Source organism: Pteronotus mesoamericanus, unplaced genomic scaffold (genome assembly GCF_021234165.1).
Source record: "Pteronotus mesoamericanus isolate MK-2021 breed Mesoamerican mustached bat unplaced genomic scaffold, CSHL_Meso_final contig_98, whole genome shotgun sequence".
Taxonomy (NCBI): Eukaryota; Metazoa; Chordata; class Mammalia; order Chiroptera; family Mormoopidae; genus Pteronotus; species Pteronotus mesoamericanus.
In genome coordinates this window covers 2772440-2791626 of record NW_026555295.1, presented here as the reverse complement: position 1 = coordinate 2791626, position 19187 = coordinate 2772440, and the positions used below count along the sequence as shown (strand labels likewise).

The window sequence follows — 19187 nt, the reverse complement described above, 5'->3', positions numbered from 1 at the left end:
TTCTCTCTGGGTCCTCACATGGCAGAAGTGGTAAGGGCTCTCTGAGGTCTCTTTTTGAAGGGCCTTAATCCCATTCATGAAGGCTCCCCTCTCAATACCTTACCGCCTCCTGCAGTCCCTACCTCCTGATGCCATCACATTGACAATTAGGATTTCAAGATGTGAATTTGGGGGGGACACAAACTTTCAGGCCATAACACACATGTAACTGACAAAGGATGATTATTCAGATTATAGAAAGAACTCTTAGAATGAAAAATATAACAATCCAAAGGAAAAATGATCAAGAGACTTGAATAGGCATTCCACAAAAAAAGAATATCTAAATCATCAATAAACATATTAAGGGTACAACCACATGCAAAATATGAGATATTATCTCACACCCACCAGCATGGCTAAAATTAAAATGACTGACAATAGAGTGTTGGAGAGAATATCAGTGAGAACTTTCATGCGTATAAGTTGATACAAATTGAAGTGAAAATAAATTGAAAGTTTAAAATATACTATGATTCAGCAATTCTACTCCTACTCCTATACTCCAGAAATGTATACATATGTGCTCCAAAAGACACATAAAATAATATTCACAAACAAAATTTTTCTTAATAGACAAAAATGGGAAAAACCCAAATGTCCATTAATAAGATCAATCAATAAATTAAGATATACTCATGAAATGAAATAATATGCACCAGTGATTATGAACAAACCAATGCTACACCAACGTGAATCAACCTCATACTTACAATGTTGAGCAAAAGAAGCCATACACAAAATAATACATATTGTAGGATTCCTTGTATATAAAGTACAAAAACAGGCAATCATAACCTATGGTGCTAGATATCAGGACAGTGGTTCAAACTGGGGAAGACAAAAAGGGAAGTTATTGAGAAAGTACATAGAGGGGTTTCTGGGCTGCTGGTGTTGTTCTATTTCTTGAGCTGGGTGGAGTTTCCTGGGTATATTTATTTTTGGTGGTTTATCGAGTTACACACTTTTGAATGTTTGTATGTATGTTATATCTCAATTATAATTTTATTAATGAAAAACATATATATACAACAATGTTCATCATTGCATCGTTCATAAAGTCATTGGACTTACCCATTGTGGTATTCATTAAATAAATTGGGGTACATCCATGAAATTAAATACTGTGTTGTCATTTAAAATAATGTCTATGGGAAACTTTCAGAACATCTTGATAAGTGGAAAAAGCAGTTTACAAAATAGTATATTCAGTGCAAGTACATTTTTTAAAAAAAATGTATGTATGTGTATGTGTTTTTGGTATGTTTGTGTGTGTTCAACTACATTAACTGGAAGGATTCACTCCAAAACTCCATATTAATAATGGTTGTCTCTGAGTGGTGTTTTTATGAGCTTTGCTTTTTTTTCCTTCCTGAGTTATTTGATTTTGCTACAATAAACATGTTCTACTTAGGTTTAAAAGTGTTTTTTAAAAAAGGAAATCTATTCAGAATTAAATATTCCTTTATATGTTCCCTGATTCTATCAGAGTAATCTTTTATTCTCCCCATGGTATCTGAATTAGGCAAAATGGAAAAATCAATCTGCTAAGCAAAGCATTAAACTAAGATTCTGAAATGGCTTCAGCTCGAGCTTTCCTGTTGTGTGATCTTGTTTCTCCCATCTGATCTCTCTGAACCTAATATTCCTTTCCCAGTGTTCTGCTGAAACCTGAATTTAAAACTATTCTGTTTCTCTGCATATTTTCTCAGTGTTTGGCTTTTTCCCTCTGTCTATAAGGTACACAGCCACAAAACCTTCATCCATAAACCAGAGTAGGTGGTTTATTTTTTTTAAGTAATAATAATCCTACTAGATCCTGAATGTGAAGTGCCTACTATTTGTCAGACAGAGTGATAAATGTTCAACATTAAGTAATCCTGATACCACTAAGAAGTAGGTATTTTTATATCTATTTTACAGATGAATAAACTGAAGCTCAAACTGGTTAAGCAACTTGGCCAAATTTACCTGCTTAGTAAGTAGCAAAACCAAAATTCAGAAGCAGGGAAGGGCCATGGAAGAGGGCGGACCTGTAAACCTGTCCAGGATAGAGATTTGGGTCATAAGTACTTTGAATCTTCAGTACCCAAGGTTACCTTCCTTTGGAAATTCATTATTGGGGTGATGAGAGTGGAAAATGTCAGCAATAAATCATTGGGAGAATCTGGCTATCTCCAGGAGTCTCTGGTTGTCTTTGACCCTGGAGGCCCCACTCCATGTTAAGGCCCCTTTTTTGGTAAGTGTGCCCACCTCTGGGATGGACAGAGCAAGATCCTGAAACTATCAGACCCCCACGTCCCTTGGCTGGTCCAAGGAAATGACTTAGCATGGAGTGAGGACTGTCTGGAATACTTGGCTACTGAGATGTCAGTTTTGATAGATGCATCAGGCTATCGTCCACAGTATTACGGACACTCAAGATGCTGGCCATTAAATGCCAGAAAATGTTCAAGGCTGTGCCTAAATATCTGGCATCATGCCAAAACCAAAATGGAGGCTGTCATCTTCCAATCCTTGCTTTCTCAGCTATGAGTTGCAAGTACCCCCAGAGATATAACCACATAAATGAAGATATTTTAATTGAGGGTAGAGAGCTAGGAAGCAGAGGCCTAAAGTAGTGGTTCTCAAACTTGAGCTTGCATCAGAAGCACATGAAGCGCTTGTTAAGACACAGTTTGCTGAACTCTATCCCCAGAATTTCTGATTCAGTAGATATGAAGTGGGGCCCAATCATTTGCATTTTAACAATTCCCAGGTAATGCTGAGGCAGCTGATCCAGGAACACAACTTTGAGAATCATTGGTCTAAGAAATTGGTACAACAGATCACATTAGGTTGTAATGGCAGCCCTTTGCTTCAGGGTCAGAGTGAGGAGGGAGATTTTAAAAGTGCTAGGCTGGATCAGACAGAGAAGAGAAATGCCAGGACACTATAGTGTCATTGAAACCAAGAAACAAGCAAATTTCAAGGAGGAATAAAGTGAGAAGTCACATAGGAAGAAAAGGCAAATGGTCCATTGGGTTTGGCATCCTGGAGGCCATGAGTGACCCCGGGGAGAAAAGTTCCACTGGAGTGGTTGGACAGAAGCCCGGCTGCCATGGCTTTTAAGTGAAGTAACTGGCAACAGTCCTTGTGGATCACTCTCTCAAATAGTCTGGCTATAGAACAATGGAGTTCTCTGGAGAGGATTTGACTTGAGCAAGTACTGAAGGAAATGTGCTGTGAGTGAAGAAGACATTGAAGATACAGGGAAGGAAGGAGACTGTGAGTGAACAGATGCCTAAGAAAGTGTGAGGAATTCCCAAGCCTCATGGAGGGAGAAACCATTTTCACTGAGGCAGGAGGGAAGGGGCCAGGACAGGTGAAGAGAGGTTTTAGTTTGTAGGTGGTTGGGAAAGGAGTTGGGAGAGTCCTTCCCTGATGGCCTCAGTTTTCACAGTGAAATAGGCAGGTCCTTTGTTGAGAGGGAGTAAATGGGGGAAAGGATTTGAGGAAAGAGCAAAGAGGTTAGACTGACTGCTGGAAAGATGGGAAAGGCATAACTTCTGATATACGGAATGTTTAATGAGTAGGTCTGAGGGACCAGATGAAACTGAAGACTATGATTGGAAATCAATAGGAAATAAGTGATGGTATGCGGATGCTGATTTCAATTGGGAGAAAGCAACGGAACAGGAGAGGATAAGGAACCCAGGTTCAGATTGTGGGCTTGATGGGAATATAGTGGAGTTGCATCACAAGTGGGTCCAGATTCTAAAGCCAGCAGAAAGCATAAGAGCCACCATAGGGTCTGTCCATTTCATGGAATGAGTTGTAGCTATTTCTTTTGTCTTCCCGATGTCCAATAAGTAATAACTGATCAAATGCACACATACCCACAAACACATGTGTTTCCCATGAACAACTGCTGATTTCTTTTTTGTTTTATTTTACTTATTTTTAATTAAATTTATTGAGGTGACACTGGCTAATAAAATTATATAGGTTGCAGGTGTACAATTCTATAATACACCGTCATTACATTGTATTGTGTGTTCACCACCCCAAGTCAAGTCTCCTTCCATCCAAATGCTAATTTCTTGGAGATAGTCCAGTTAAATTAATATTGCGGAAGAAGAACTTTTCTTAGTGCCACCCAAATTCCACGACAATTCCTAGCCACAAGGTACTCCGGTAATTTCAGGGACAGAGGAACTAAAATTATACAGAATAGTGTGAGTTCCTCTTGTTCATCTTTCTCCCTCAACCTCTCCCCACTCCCTTCAAACACTAGTGTTCTGAGCCCAAGGTCAGGGCACATGATTAAGCTACATACCCCTTAGTAACTATTGTTTAGTTACACAAAGAACTGCCTTTGGGATTGCCCTTTTTATTAATCCTCAGACAAATTACTAGCCAAGGCGCGTCCTTCCTCTGTTCTCTGACAGCAAAAAGGAAGGTGAGAAAGGGGGTTCCCTCTTCAAATTACACAACAAATCCACTCTTGATTGACACTTCATATCATTTTTATTTCCTTTTCTAAATCTGTACTTTGTTCTGTCATAAGTATTTTGCTCTTTTAATCCATCTCAAACCAGTTTTAGAGGTAGGTGAATTGTAAGAAATTAACTAAAAATAAATAAATATCTTGATTCATAACTTCCCTGCGTCTTATATGCTCAGGCTGGGTAAGAACTGAAGTGAGATAATAAAAGGGTTGGTTGATAGTGAAAAATCAAAGGATTGAGATCTCAGTGTGGTTAACAATTGCTGGAATAGTTACTAGAGCAAGCACACTGGGAGGATAAGAGGTGGTAGTCAAAGAAAGGGATGCATGGAATCAGGATATTGGAGGTATGCAGAAACCAGTGGTGACAGAGGTTTAGACATTTGACCTTTGATCTGTCGTTGGTTACTAACTTTTATCACTCTTGCAACAGAGAAAGTTTCCCAAACTTTCAGTTTTACTGATTACCTTTACCCTGTTGCCAATACACAGATGACCAAGGCGAACTTTCTCTGAGATTGTGTGCCTCAAAGGAAACTGTCTTCAAAGAAAGGGTTTACGGGGTATCTGTGGGTCTTCCTGGCTAACCTTTCCAAGGGGGAGGAACCTGGATGCAAGCCTACCAGTCATGCGGTTGCTTTCTCCTGCAGCACCATGCAGCTTCCCACTTCCCACACATCGACTCTGTAGTCATGCTGGTGCTGGAAATGTTTAGAGCCATTATCATGGTTTTATGGGCACCTCTTATTGGGTCCCTTGGACAATTCAGGAGAAAGTGCCTGGAGGAAAATTAGAGCTCTAATTATGGATAGGCCTGCTGAGATAATGTTTGCAGGCATGCTTTCCATGATTAAATCCAAGGTACACCATGGAAAGGAGATATTTCTGTTCTTGCCCCTCTGAAAGTGGCTTTTCTGCCAGTCAATTATCTGTCCCAACAGATCTTCTTTGAGTTCAGTAAAATTGCATGATGAGGAGTGTTTCATTTGAAAATTACTCAGCTTAAAAGAACATAAAAATGAAGTTATGGTACTAATTGCAATCATGCTAATGAAGTTTGCGTTTCTTCAGCAAGCACAGGCACAGCAGGTAGCCCTTGGAAACAAGATTTTTCTCTCCAAAATCTATTCCTCTTACCATTGAAAAATCACTCTCTGTCCTTAAGTTCTGAGATCTACATGATCTGGATTGACTTGGCCCCATGACTTGTTTGAAAACCATCACTTATTTTTATGAAAATGAATTAATGTTCCTTATCTTTAAATCCAAGTGATATATACAAGCAACAAAGCACCTAACATTGCACACATTTGGTGAACATGATTCTATATACATTCCTATGCATATGCACAGGTTTTTAATAATTGTTTCATGAGATGTAATTCACAGGCCTTACAATTCACCCTTTTAAATTCACTCTTCAACAATGCAATATACACATGTATCATAGAAAGGTACAGTTGAAAACTACATGATCTTATTAACCAGTGTCACTCCAATAGACTTAATAAAAAAGGAAGAAAAATAAAGTATACAAATTCAGTCATTTTTATTATTTTCACAGAATTGCGCAATCATCAACACTATGAAATTTGAGAACATTTGCTCCACCCCCAAAAGAAACCCAGGACTCATTAGCAGTCATTTCCCATTTGCCTACATCCCCAACCACTGGCAATCATCAATCTGCTTTTGGTCTCTATGGATTTGCCTATTCTGTACATATCATATAAATGAAATCATACATGTTCTTTTATTACTTGCTCCTTTTCACTTAGCTATCATGAGTTGATGGGTCATATGGTAACTCTATATTTAATTTTTTTCATTGTGGTAAAATATCTATAACATTTGTCATTTTAATCATTTCAATTGTACAGTTGAAAGTTAACCTTGAACCACTTCATATAAAATATAGAAAACTTGTAGTGATATAGTTCCTTTTAGTACCCCCTCATCACTGATCTATAGGATACTAGGAAAATACAATCGACCCCAAGATAACCCAGCAATTACACTTGTAGGCTCTACCCAAGAAAAATGGAAGCATATGTGCACACAAAAACCTGTACATGCATATTTATAGCAGCAACATTCATGATAGTGAAAAAGTAGAAATAGCCTAAATGTCTATTAGTTGATGAATGGGTAAACAAAATTTAATATATTTGTATGTTGGAATATTGCTTGGTAACAAAAAGAAGTGAAGTATTGATACATGCTATAACATAGATGAACCTTGAAAACATTATGTTGAGTGAAAAGAGGCAAGTCAAAAAAAATCACATACTGAATATTAATATATATTCATGATGCTTGAGCACATCTAGTTTTTTGCTCCTACATGCTACATGGTCTTCCCTGGGGTTTATCCACTATATTTTACTTACACAATTCCACTAAGATCAACACTTAGATTGCCCCCAAATCCCTGCAAAGAGTATTGCAATCTCCAGATTGCCCCCTGTATGGGTCTGTGAGAGAATTTCTTTGAAATATATATGCAGGGTGGGATTACTAAACCACAAATTATACTAGTACAGTCTTAAATGTCCACATTCATCTATATTAGGGGTCAAGAAACTACAGTTCATGCTTCAAATTTGTTCAATCACACTCTTTTGTAAATAAAGTTATGGAACATCTCTATTCATTTATGTATTGTCTATGGCTGCTTTTGTGCTGCAACTGTAGATTGAATAGTTAAGACAGACACCATCTGGCTTGCAAAGCCAAAAATATTTAGTATCTGGTTCTTTACAGAAAATAGTCTGTATGATATTGATACTCCAGAATTTTTTAAGGCTTCCTTTTTTGTCTAGTATATGATAAAATTTTATAAATATTGTCTTATACTAAAAAAGAAAAATATTTTCTCAATTAAGTGTGGAGTTCAATATATACAGTTCAATATATATATTTAGCAGCTAGATATTATTTAAAGTATTCAGATTTTCTATATCCATGCTTATTTTTTGTTTGCTGATCTATCAATTTATAGTTAAAGTCCCTGATGATGACTGATAATCTTTTTCAGCATTCTGCCAGTTGTTATTTTATATATTTTGAGGTTATGTTGCTGCATATATGTTCAGGATAGCTATATATTTCCTAGTTCTGTGGTTCCTTTTCCCAGCACATAAATATCCTCTTTGTCTCTTATTATTTTTGTTTAGGAAACTATATCATCAGATAGAAAGATTGTTACCCAACTTCCTTTTTGTTCAGATCTTTCTCTAGTCTTTAATTTTCAACCTATTCTTTTATTTTGCTTTCAGAGTGTCACACATACATAGCATATTGTTGGACCTTGTTTTATTTTATTTTTTATCTTATTTGAGAGTTTCAAGATTTTAATTGATAAATCTTAGTATGTTTATTGAACTGTCTGGAACTTATTTTATATTTTCAAGTACTCTACTTCATTTTGTTTCACTTCTCTCCTTTCCTGTTTTCCACTGGATACATAAAATTTAGTGCTTTTATTTTTGTCATGTTATTTTGTTTGACATTTATGTTGTTTACTCCTATTAATGTATTTAATTTATCAATATATTACCCTCAAAAAAGTGATAAATTTAATATACTCCTATGTCCCTTAGAACCATGACAAATTTTATATTGTCTAGAAAATTTGTTCCACGTTGTTATAGATATACGTTTTCTCTTTTCATCCTTTGGACATTAAGGTTTGAGACAATGATAACATTTGCTAAATTATTTAATCACCCCTCCATGTCCCATGTAGCTGGCAGCATCTTCTTGGTTTATTTCTCTTCTTGTTTGAATACTTCCCCTAAGAACATTTCCAAAGTGTTCTTTATGTGGTAACCTTCTAAGGCCTTTTGTGCCTGTGAATGCCTTTGTTATAGTCTCACATTTAGATTATAATAGATGCATAAAGAATTCTGGAAATGAAGTTGTTTTTCTTTAATACTCTAAAATTGTTACTCCATTGACTTTTTAGATCCACTTTTCTGTAAAAAAAAAAAATGATGCAACATTGTTCTTATACTTTTGCAGGTTATCAACTCTGGAGACTTTTTGTCTTTGATAATTCTGGAAGATTTTAGAATTTTCTCTTTCTCTTTGATGTTCTTAAATTTCACTATAAAGTGTACAAATGTGATTTTTTCCCTTAGCTACCCAGTTTGACATGTACTAAGACTTTTCAATTCTGGGAACATTATAATCATTATTATTTCAAACATAACTTTCCATTAATTTTATTCTTCTCTTGTTCTGAGATTCCTGCTGTCTAGATGTTATTAGCATTTCTACTTCTATTCTTTATATATCTTAGCTTGTATTGTGTATGTTACATTTTCTGCTACCTATTAAAAGAACTTCTTAATATGATCTTCGGACTTACTAGTTGATTTTTTTGATGAACCCATCCTGCTATTTATCCCATCTATTATTTCAAGTGTTATGTTTTTATACCTAATATTTTATCTTATTATTTTAAATAACTTTTTTATTCATATTATTCAGTAACTTCCCTGGTTTTTCTCAGTCTTTCTTTCCTCATCTCTTCTCCCCCTTTCCTTGAGAATAATAATTTTATTGTCATTAAAAGTAATGACTTTACTGCAACTTTTTAAGTGTTGTTAGACTGCAAAGAAAGAATCACAAAAGCGTTAAGGAAAATAAGCACAGTCTTTTTATCCCAAGCCAAGCTGTCATTGAAGTATATAGGCAACAGATAAACAGCTTCTAACATTAAAAAAAAAAATTCTGAAAATTCCTATCAGTTCAAAATGGAGGATTCTATTAGAGAATAAACTTAGGCCTACCAAGAGAATATTGGAAAAGCTGCAACAAAGAAAGACTGGCAGAAATCATTGGATAAATATTATGGTAGACCAAGATAAAACACATGCAGTGACTATGATTAAAGATTAGATTGATTGTAACTAATCCAGAAATTATATAACTGACAAAAATTCAGATGGCAAGGGGGTGCAAAGTTAAGATAAGTTATAAAGACATTGTGGTATAAATGTGTTTTTCATCTCTAATAGCTTGGGCTACAAAAGCTACAACAACAAGTGAGAGAAGGATATTTTACAGTACAAAGTTTAAGAAAGTAAGATTAGAAATTAAAATTATGTGGGGGAAGAAAAGGAGTAGAGGAAAAGGGAAGGAAATATAAATATTTTAGTTTCACTATTGCTCATAGGAATCAATACATTCTATCTTAAGAAGTAGAAGATTAAGATACATAAATATGAAAAGGACAAAAAAATAACAAGGGTTGGCAAGGATATGAAGAAAAGGGAATACTTGCACTCTGTTGGTGGGAATATAAATTGGTGTGGTCGCCATGGAAAACAATATGGAAGTTCCTCAAAAATTAAAAATAGAACCACCATGTGACCTGGCAACCCCACTTATGGGAATACATCCAAAGGAAATGAAATTACTCTCTCGAAGAGATAGCTGTACCCCCATGTTTGTTACAGCATTATTTACAATAGCCAAGACATGGAAACAACGTAAGTGTCCATCGATGGAGGAATGGATAAAGAAAATGAGTGGATAAACCACACACACACACACACACACACACACACACACACACACACCCCAGAATATTATTCAGCCATAAAAAAAGATAAAGTTTGCCATTTCTGACAACATAGATGGACCTTAAGGGAATTATGCTAAGCAAAGTAAGTCAGAAAAAGGACAATACTGTATGTCTCACTTATATGTGGAAACTTTTTTAAAAAATTGAACTCATAGATACAGGAAAACAGATTGGTGAGTGCCAGAGGCAGGAGCACAGGGGGTGGCTAAATGGGTAAAGGGGGTCAAAAGGTAAAAACTTTGAGTTATAAGATAAGTAAGTCCTAGGGATATAGTATACAGTATGATGATTATAGTTAACAATACTGTATTGTATATTTGAAAGTTGCTAACAAAGTAGGTCTTAAAAGTTTTCATCACAAAAAAAAATTGTAACTGTGTGGTGATAGATGTTAACTCAACTTATTCTGGCAATTATTGAATATTTTGTAATATATCTACATATATATAATCATTATGTTACACACCTGAAACTAATACAATGATGTTGTATGTCAATATATCTCAATTTTTTAAAAAGATAGTTACATAAAATTACAAAACTAGAATCTAGAATAAAATATAAAATTTCCAAATTATTAAAAGAACACACACTACAAACAAAGCAAACAGCTGGGAAAAATTAAATAATATTGGTGGTTGTACCAATGTCAGTATATTGGTTGTGGTAATGTACTAGAGCTTTGCAAAATGTCACTATTGGGGGAAACTGGGTAAAGGGTACCTGAGATGTCTCTGTTTTTTTTCTTTTTTGTGCCCCATTCCCAGCAGTACTGCAATACTAGATTGATGCACAGAGTGGATGGAGCAAGCTCCTGTTCCATATCCCAGCTCCAAAAATCCTTTTAATATAATGCCCTCAGATAGAGGACGTATCAGATATTAAACTTATAACAACAGATACTACACTTGATCTTAGCCAAAAGGCCAAGAAGCGATCTCTGTATTTTTTCTGGTAAGTGCATGTGAATTTATAATTATCTCAATGAAATTGCAGTGAAAAAGAAAACAAAGCAAACACATAGCAAAATATTTTTAAGGCTAAAAACCAGAAAGTATAAAGCAAAATATTACAGAAACAAAGCCAAACACCTCATATTAATTAATATAAATGAGCAAAATTTAGGTATTAGAAAGACTTTCAGATTGGTTCACAAAGTCAACTCTATGCTGTATTCTAGAAACAAATCTAAAACAAATTAGCATACATACTTCTTCCCATTCCCTGACTTTTGGTATATGTTATTTCACTTTTCATTGTCCAAGTTTATAGCATATACCTTTTGTTCTATAACCTTAGTTTCTTTAGCATTCATTCCTAACTCTATGTTTAAATTCATATTACAAGTAACACTTCCAAATATCATTTGTAGTCCTCTATTTTCTCTTCTTAATTCTGTTTCTATCATTAGCATATTTTTTTCAAGAAAGGCTTATATAACACCAACAACAAAATGATAGCAGTATAGAACGTTTTAACCTTGGTTCAGTCTTCACTATGTGCTGAGAGCTGTGCCCAGATACTTCAAATTACCTCATTCAGCCCTCAATGCAATCCTATGTCTTGAAGCTATTATTATCTCTATTTTATGGTTCCTAATTCCTTAAACACAGTAATTTTGCTCTCTTCTAGTTTCTGTATCCAAAATTACATACCTACAGCATCCTCCCCCCCAGTATTTAAATCCTACCCTCAAGAATATAGAAGGTTATTATAGCAGAGACAAATGACGTCACTTGAATTTAGCAAACAGAAGACCGCACCATCCTTAGAGGGCAGTGTGAGATTAAAAATAATAGTGAATTTTGTTCTATTACATTTGGGAGTTCTCCAAAGTAAACCCTAAAATGGGGACCTTCCCTTTATTAAGCAGTGAAAGGAAAGGTTGGGGAGGTGGCTCAGGACTGGGAGAGCAGTGTTTTCTCACACAAGTAGAATGTAAGTGTAGCCAAGGGGAGAATCATACCAGAACTCAAGGTTGTGTGAGAAAGGAATGAGAAACGTTCCTTTATCTGAAGTTACAATTCTGAAAGAAAGTGCTGAAAAAATATTGTTTTAAAAGTTGTTGGTTACTGAAATAATCTCCAGATCCTGAAGGTACATACATCCCGATTGCGGTAGTAAAGAAAAAGGACCAAAATTCATATGTGTGAATTACCATTTTCTTAATTAATTTCTGTACTGCTTCCAGAGTATTTGAGGACTAAATAATTACTTTTTTTTCCTTTTCTTTAAAATAGTAAGTATGGCAAATTTCTTCCTCTTACTCATCCCCACCTCTCACTACTGTAAGTGGGTGGGTAGGCAGTATTTAAATTTATCATTCACTCCATAGGTTGAAGAACACTGGAATTATGATAGAATAGATGAGGAATGGGCATCACCTGGAAACTGCAGTCTCCAAGATTAACCAGCAGCTCTGAAATTAAAAGCAGTAAAGCATGGTGATGAAGAACAAGGGCTTGGGAGCCACATGTTTAGGTTCAAATGCTAGTTCTGCATAAAACCTGTATGCCATTATGAGGATCAAATAGGTCAACATATATCAAGTACTTAGAAAAATGCCTCACATGCAATAGGTGACCCCCCCACCCCGAGTTCAATGATTCCGTATTTTCTTCTCAAGAAGCTGAATGTGACTTTGTGCTGGTTCCGAAGGAGCATTTAGTGTGATCCAATTGTGGTGTGGAAGAGACACTTAAAAATGCAACCAAGCTGCCTCCAACATTCAAGGGTGCCCTTGAAACACTGGTCTTCTCAGTGCTGAGGCACAAGGTGAAGCAACTTGCCTTTCATTTTGGATGAAATATCCTAGCCTATGCCACATCTCCGTGTACTCCAGCAGCCCAAAAATTTCTCTAAAGTGGGAGACATGTATTTTCACAGGATTATCCCTTTGTCTCTATTCCAGTTACACAAGCCTTAACAAAATACGCAGTGTACTTGTGGCTTTTAGTTTTCCAGAGCCTTTGGTATGAAGCCACCATTCTTGCAAAGCAGGATGCTGTCCTTCGGGATGAAGATGGAGTCAGGGACACTGCGGAGTTCCAGCGCCTCATTTGGCTTTAGGGGATTCCAGTCTCTGTTCCTGACTCATCAACCACCTGACCTTTCCTCCTCTGTTTTAGTTACTCTATTTGTGAAACTGAGCAAGGTTGGTATGTGGAAGGGAGACAAGAAAAAGGATGGCAGAAGACCTGAAATGGGCGAAAAGCCATAACCATATGGATATCCAGCGGTGGCAAAGAATGACAAAAGTCTTGAATGACAGCTACAGCACCAACAGGGCCCATGCTGTGCTTAAAATCCTGTGTTCCCAGCAGCCTGAACCTGTTTTCATTCCATTTTTGAAAGTGGTAGGGGGGTGGCGGTGATAAGGAACAACCAAACAGACTAAAAAAGAAATCATCTTATTCTCTTTTGTATGCAGCTTCTAGAACACACTGAAGTGGTAAGTCATCCTGTTTCAAGGAAGAGAAGTGCTTTTCATTACTTGGCAATAAGCTGGATTGGCAATTTATTAGCATCTATTTTCAACATCCCAGGCATCTCATGTAATGACAGGAGAGGCTGATCAACATTTATGGAGAAACATTTAAGAACTTCCATAAATGTGCATTTCCTGTACAGAGCACTGACAATCCAGAGATGTAATGACGATTTTGAGATCCGGGTTTAGGAATTCCTTTGAAATAGGTCCAGGCTTGTTAGTGCCTAAGAAAAGCATATGGCTAAAGGCAGCAATGATAATAAAAACCCAAGGAGGCACAGCTCAATCACTCGTTGCTTTTTCTCCCCCTTGCTGCCTTTGCTCTCAGTCCATTATGTGCTCTCCGGGCCATTGGCAAGAAATCTGTAAATGTCAATGTAAGGAGTTTCTGGTGCATTATTATAGCAGGCAGCATCATTGTTTTTTCCTCCTTTAAAAAAATATTTTGGCAAGATACCTGAGACTCTCGAATGGGCTGCCAAATTTCAGCAGGATTCCAGATGGTTGAGATTCCGGCTCCTGATGCCCTCATGTCTCCCCCTCCCTCCTCTCTTAGATATTTTCACTTGTGTTCTCCTCTGAAATAAATATTTTTATGTCAACCAGCCTCAATCGTGGTCACTCTTAAACACTTCCAAGTTAACCTTGAGGTGAATGAGCTCAATCGGACACACTTAGGAAATTCAGCGTTCGTGTCACCCCTTTCCATTCTCTTCTTGCCACTTTCAGCATCCTCCTCCCCTCCCTCCCCCACTGAGGTATCCTGTGCAGACCTGACCTACTAATGCTCCCTCTTGCTTCCTCCATTTGACTGGCTGGTCCCTAATAGAGTGATGTGTGAGCTTCTCTGTGATCCTTCCCTGACCTCTGCAACCAGGGTGACTGCTCTTCTCTAGGCTCCTGTAGCATCCTGTGCTGTCCTATACTGTAGGCATATAATGCCATGGTTACACATGATGACTTTTATAAGAACTCGGTACAACTCTCCTATCTTGCGTCTTGCTATCTGTGTGACTTTTGGCAAGCTACTTAACCTCTAAGCCTCCACGCCCTCATTTGAAGACTGGGAATGCTATACCTTAGTAGGATTGTTGTGGGGACTAAACAAGATAAAGTATGTAACGTGGTCGGCATAATACCTGCATGTGGTAATTGTTTCATGGACATTTAGCCATTGTCATTGTTATTATTATTGAACTTTATTTCCCCTATTACATGAGTGTCTGTCTCCCATTCTGGTCTGTAAGATCCTCTCAAGCAGAGTCTACATCTTTGTCATCTCTGGTTCCCAATTCCTAAACAGTAGGTATCAACATATTCAGCTCAAAGGGTACTTGTTTGTTCAAGTGGGGCTGTTAGAAGGATTGTGCCCTAAATAAAATGTGTTGCTTTAATAGGGGAACCCAGTTATGTATAAGGCAGGGATATTTCTAGTGCTTTACTAACTTTACTAATATGTCCATTTTTTTTTTTTTTGCCCCTAAGGAAGGAAATGCCACATTATTAGTCCTTTCTGAGGGAAGAGGAGTTGCTCAAAGCCAAGGAAATTCCTGAGCCATGTTTTACTGATAGGAACAATGACTGTATTTTATAACAGGTGAGAGTTTGAGCTCCACTCTTTCTTTCACTCCCTGCCTCCATGCAGCACAGGTTTGGCTGTCCTTCTGGTCAACTCCTCTGTTCTATCTTCTCTGCTGGACCCAGGGGAGGGAGGGCAGTATGTGGGCTCTGCAGGGTCAATTATCGTCATTTCAGAAGAAAGGGGATAGGAAGCCCCTCTTAGACTTTCAGAACTAAGCCTTGTGCTCCAGCCCAGAGAAACCCTGCTTCCGGCAGGTGACATCTACTTGTGCTCTATTAATAATGCAACGCTGCATCTCCCACTTCTGTACATAGCTGAAGGAAGCCTAAAATGGATAAGGGATACGTGTTATGATCCAGGCACCAAAATCCCACCTCAAATCGAAATAGGGACTATGTGGGATAGACCTGGCCATCTTCACAAGCATTTCAAGAAGACATGATTCATGCCAGGGACCACAGAAAGGATGGCAACACTAATCCAGACACTTGCGAAACATTCTCAGAGGGCTCTTGACATGGGCCAAAGCAGAGGAGTTTTTCATGTTACTTTCTACCATTTTATTCTTATCAAATCATTTATGATGAGCCAATATGGCTTCTACAGAAAGCCAACATGGCTTTCTTTCAATCAAAAAGGCAGTGATTGAAAGAAAACAGAGAAATTAGCCTGGCTTGGCAACAGCGAAGAGGAGCCTGCCTGGGAAACCACCTTGTTCTTTCTCCTGTGAGTCCTACTGCAATACTTCTTCCTTCCACATTCTGCTTCCCCCCACTGAGCCACAATAACCTCTCCCCACCATCCTCTCCATTTGTAAGTAAATAACTCTTGGCTTCTTGCCCAGCTCTGCCCCCAAATCACTAGCCTTGGAACGTTGAATCCTTAACTTCCCCAAGAGTCTATTTCCATCAGGAAAGTGAATATAAATACTTAGCTCTTAAAAAAAATGTCAGGTTCTGGCCAGGTAACATACATAAAAGCTCTTTCCAAAGTACAAAGTGCCCACAGCTAACATCATACTCAACAGGAAAAAACTGTAAGCGTTTTCCTTTAGATCAAAAACAAGACAGGGATACACACTTTCATCACTCTTATTCAACATGGTACTGGAATTCCTAGACACAAGATTCAGACAAGAAGAAGAAATAAAAGGCATACAAACTAGAAAAGAAGAAGTAAAACTGTCATTATTTGCAGATCACATGATTTCATATAGAGAAAACCCTAAAGATTCCACCAAAAAACTGCTGGAACTGATGAATGAATTCAGTAAAGTAGTAGGATACAAAATAAAAATTCAGAAATCAATTGCACTTTTATACAACAACAATAAACTATCAGAAAGAAAAACTAAAATAACCACATTTACAATTAATAAAAAATAAAAAATAAATAAAATACCTACTCAATAGAAATAACTTTAACCAAAAAGATAAAAGGTCCATACTGGAAAATTATATGATACTAAAGAAAGAAATTAAAAAAGATACAAGTGAATGGAAGCATATCCCATGTTCATGGATAGGAAGAATAAACATCATTAAAATGTCCATACTATCCAATCTATAAATCAATGCAATTCTCATCAAAATACCAATGGTATAATTCCAATGGTATAATAATGGTATAATGGTAAGAACTAGAACAAATAATCCAAAAATTTATGTGGAACCACAAAAGACCCTGAATAGCCACAGCAATCTCTAGAAAGAAGAACATAATTGGGGATATCAAAATATACTACAGAGATTTCCAGTCAAGATGGCAGCATAGGTAAACAACGCTCTGCTCCTCACATAACTACATCAAAATTACAACTAAACTATAGAGCAACCATTGTTCAGAACTGTCAGAAATTGAGCTGAATGTAAGTCTACAACTATGGAATTAAAAAAGAAACCACACTGAGACTGGTAGGAGGGATAGAGACATGGAATGGGATGGTTCCACACTCACATGTGTCAGATAAAAATTTGGAAGGATATCTCAGGAACAAAGGATCCCAGGCCCCCACCGGGCCCCCCAGCTCAGGGTTTCCGTGCCAGGAAGAGAAGTCTTCATTACTTTCATCTGTAAAAAGCAGCAGGAATTGAGGTTGTGGAAGACAGAAACTTCTGGAATCCCAGCAGTTCCTCTTAAAGGGCCCATGCACAGACTTACTTAGACTCACTGTCTCTGAGTTCCAGTGCTGGGACAACAGATTAAACAGCATCAGAGACATACAGGAAGGAGCTGAATTGCCCAGCATCAGGGCAAGAGCTAAGGGGCTGCTTTCTCCCAGAAAAAAGTTCTGGCAGAGGCCATTGTTCCTTTTCTGAGCCCTCCCCAAACAGTGCCACAGAACCAGCAGGTGGACGCCATATCTGAGACTCCATCAACCTGGTTTACACTGTTTGCCTCACCCTGGTGATTCCCTGAGTCCCTGCCCCTCCCAACTTTCAGGCCCACCCAAGGTTTTTACAGTGGCTTTTCCATATGAATGGCTTGTCTTGGCCCATCCTTCAGATTTCCTAAATTCTCTCAAACAAGGAGTTCCTGGCTTTAGACAGCCCTGTACCTCTCACTAAGTTGCCCCAGGCCTGACACTAGAAGCAGCCAGCTTTGGTTCACAGCTTGGCTTCTCCTGGGCGCCTCTAAACCCAGCATAAGTAGCAACTATCTGCAGATCACTTTGTAGCTTATGCTGTTGTGACCCTGGACAGAACACAGGTGGTGGCTGACCTTGGACATACCAACAGCAATCAAGGCTCAACTATAAGAAGAGGGTATACACAGTCCACACATTGGGTGCACTTTCAGTACCCAACTTGGGTAATAGGGGAGGCTGTGCCACTGGACCCTCAAGGACACCTACTAGATTAGGCTACTCTATCAAGCCTGGGAGATACAAGAGTTCTACCTAATACATAAAAAGAAGGGGGGAAAAAAAGTACACAGAGGCCGCCAAAATGAGGAGACAAAGAAACATGGCCCAAATGAAAGAAAGAACAAAACCCCAGAAAAAGAAATAAACAAAATGGAGACAAGCAATCTGCTAGATGCAGAGTTTGAAACATCGATTATAAGGATGCTCAAATAATTTAGTGAGGACCTCAACAGATAAAAAAATCCAGTCAGAAATGAAGGACACTCTAATGAAATAAAGAACAACTGATAGGGAATCAACAGTCCAGAGGACGAAGCCAAGAATTGTATCAGTGTTTTGGAACATAAGGAAGCAAAAACAATCAATTAGAACAGCAAGAAGCAAAAAGAGACCAGAAAAAAAAGGATAGTGTAAAGAGCCTCTGGGACAACTTCAAGTGTACCAACATTTGCATCATGGAGGTGCTGGCAGGAGAAGAGAGCAAGAAATTGGAAACCTATTTGAAAAAATAATCAAAGAAAAATTCCCTAACTTGGTGAAGGAAATAGACCTATAAGTCTAGGAAGTGCAGAGAGTCCCAAACAAAATGAACCCAAAGAAGCCCACATGAAGTAACATCATAATTAAAAGGCCAAAGGTTAAGTACAAAGAGAAAATATTAAAAGCAGCAAGAGAAAAGCAGTTAATTACCTACAAGGGAGCTCCCATAAGACTGGCAGCTGATTTCTTAAAAGACACTTTGCAAGCTAGAAGGGATTGGCAAGAAATATTCGGTGATGAAAAGCAAGGACCTACAACCAGGATTACTCTACCCAGCAAAATTATCATTTAGAATCAAAGGACAAATAAAGAGCTTCCCAGAAAAGAAAAAGCTAAAGGAGCTCATCACCACCAAACCAGTATTATATGATATGTTAAAGAGTCTACTTTAAGAAAAAAAGAGATAAAAAATATAAACAATAAAATGGCAATTTATATATATATAAATATATATCAGTAAATTTTAGATCCAATTGTTGATATATACAATATATGTAAACTATTACATATGTATATATCAACAACTGGATCTAAAAAACAAAGTAAACAAATGGAACAGAAACAGAATCATAGATACAGAGAATGTTT

The 19187-nt window shown here is 37.4% G+C and overlaps 1 non-coding gene across 1 annotated transcript; it reads right to left on the bottom strand.

Moving 5' to 3' along the window:
* Window positions 1–10868: 10868 nt before the first annotated feature.
* LOC129081412 (U2 spliceosomal RNA) lies at window positions 10869–11059 on the bottom strand. The gene has a single exon (XR_008530311.1). It is a non-coding gene; the product is annotated as a U2 spliceosomal RNA (small nuclear RNA).
* Between the last annotated feature and the right edge of the window lie 8128 nt (window positions 11060–19187).